Source organism: Xenopus laevis, chromosome 5S (genome assembly GCF_017654675.1).
Source record: "Xenopus laevis strain J_2021 chromosome 5S, Xenopus_laevis_v10.1, whole genome shotgun sequence".
NCBI lineage: Eukaryota > Metazoa > Chordata > Amphibia > Anura > Pipidae > Xenopus > Xenopus laevis.
The window spans coordinates 76,012,482-76,015,277 of NC_054380.1; positions in this window are offsets into that span (position 1 = coordinate 76,012,482).

The following is a 2,796-nucleotide window of genomic DNA, read 5'->3' on the forward strand; positions in this document are numbered from 1 at the left end:
TGATTTTTCAGAGGACAGGGACCATAATTGTTTTTAAACAAATATTTCAGAATTTCACTTTTTTCTTCAGCAGATACCACATCTTTGGATCAAGTTAGAACCTTAAATAAAATAAAATATATTGGTTGTTGGTGGATCAAAGCATAACTAAAAGACTATTTGCTATGCCAGTGGGTGTCAAAAGGTGTCAAGGTGGCTAGGTATCCTTAAAGGGGAATCGAAGTCAAGGCAAGTTAGTACCAAGCAGGCTTAAAGCCCATTCAGTAAACACGAGAGGGGTGGCAATACTGGTTAGCAAATACCTTAAATGCTCTGTTACACGAACATGCAAAGAAAAAAACGGGCACCTACTGATAATAGATCTAAACCTAAGTGGCAAGACTTATACAATAGAAAATCCTTCTGAATTTAAGGCACTACAGGAGTTACAGCAAAACGATACTTTGATTATCAAACCAGTGGATAGGGGTGGAGCAGTTGTCGTAATGGACAAGACTTTTTATATACAAGAAATAATGCGACAGTTGTCTGATGTAGCAGCTTACCAACCCTTAAAATGTGATCCGCTTTTTGATATTCAAACTAAAATCAAACAATTGGTGACAGAGGCATTAGAACTGAAAGTAATTGATATACAATTGGCACAATTTTTCAAAAATAATAATCCGGTGACCCCGGTACTTTATGTACTGCCAAAAATTCACAAGAGACTTGAATCTTCTCCAGGTCGACCTATTGTGTCTTGTACAAATTCAGTAATGTCTCCAGTCTCCATTTTTGTCGATCGTCTGATTAACCCATATGTAATTTGTCATAGATCTTATCTCAAGGATACTAGTGATTTTTTAGCTAAGCTTAAATCCCTTGGGAATATTCCAGATGGAACATTGCTTGTGACGCTTGATGTGGAGAGCCTCTACACCTCCATCCCACATGATCGGGGTGTCGAGGCTGTCCGTCTCGAGTTGTTACAAGATCAAGCTATGGATGGGGCCAAAAAGAACTTTACACTTCAGTGCTTAGAATTGTTGTTACGGAACAACTACTTTTTATTTCAGGATGATTTTTTTCTCCAGATAAAGGGTACAGCGATGAGTTCTAATGTGGCCCGTCCTATGCGAATAACTATATGAATAATTTTGAGACCACTTATGTATATACCAACCAATTATTTGAGGAACATTGTTGGCATTGGGTACGTTTTATTGATGATATTTTCACATTATGGACGGGGCCACGTTGGGCACTTGATACATTTTTCCAATATTTGAACTCAGCTTCCCCTAATATCAGGTTCACCATGAATGTTAGTGGAGATAGCCTTTCTTTCTTAGACACTATGATAACCCTGAGAGAAGGGGTACTGTGGTCGGATCTATACACTAAACCAACTGACAGAAACACACTGTTACATTTTGACTCTTTTCATCCTCCCCATGTAAAGAAGGCTTTGCCTAAATCACAATTTACAAGGGTGCAGCGTATAGTATCCGACCACGAGACTCTACAAGGGAGGTTAGACAAAATGTCGGTAAAGTTCCAGGAGAGAGGCTATCCCCCAACACTACTAAGAGAACAATGATCCCAGATAGAAGCTCCTAATAGGGGCCAAAAAGATAGACATAGGTTAAACGAAGGAAACCGCTTGGCTTTTGTGTCTAAATATAATTCGGTGAGTCCACATATTTCGAAAATTTTGCATAAACATTGGAGGTTACTTAAGGATGGTATACCTGGGGTTCAGGAGTTTCAAATACCACCTACGATGTCTTATATGAGAAATAAAACCCTGGGTTCTTTTTTGGTCAAATCTGACATAGGCAGTAGCGGCAAGACACAACAACTGTTTAGACCAGAGAAACAGGGGACTTTTCCGTGTTTGACATGTAACTGTTGCTCAAATTGTCAGCGGGGTGATGTTATCCTTCATTCACATAAGGGCACCCCCATTAAAATCAAGGGCCACTTTACCTGCTCCTCCTCCTTTGTCATTTATGTGATTAAATGCCCATGTGGTTTTCAATATGTGGGGCAAACTTCACCCGTATGGTGAAGGAACGCATACATGAACATAAATCAGCCATTAGGACAAAGAAGCAGGAGCAGGCAGTTGCATGTCACTTTTTGAAAAAGGGACACAGTATACACCAATTAAAATTTCAAGTTGTAGATGGAGTCCCTAAGATGCACCGTCGAAGTGATAGAGTTAAAGAGTTGTTAAAAAAAGATGCGAGATGGATAAGATTATTGGGGACCCTTTCACCGTCAGGTTTAAATAGGGAATATGAATTACACAAAATCTTTCGGTAAATTCCTTTTTAATAGATTTTAAATTGTTTTTATATTTTTCAGACATTGATAATACTGGACTGGTGTAGGAAGCATGGACATGCTTCCACCAAATTAAGGAAAAGAACAATTATAAGATGTTGAAATGTATATAACGACACTTTGTAACATTGTGACTGATTAGATGGTACTTCACCTGTTTGTATTTAAGTACTAAGTAGCCAATAGATGGCGCTATACCAAATTGTATAAAATGTGTTCACTTATGTGCAATCAGTAGCTTGAGGAAAGGCTGGTGTAAGCCTGAAACGTTGCTGAACTGTATTCTTGTCTGAGATGAAGCCCTTCAAATAAAGGCTTTTTAAGAAAAATTACTTTGGATGGTGCTGTCTATATACAAAAGTAATGAAAAATACAACCTCTTACAAAAGCAATTAATAGAACATTATAAAACCTTTGAAAAAACTAACACTGAAGAAGACAAAAATAAATACAAAGAGACAAAAA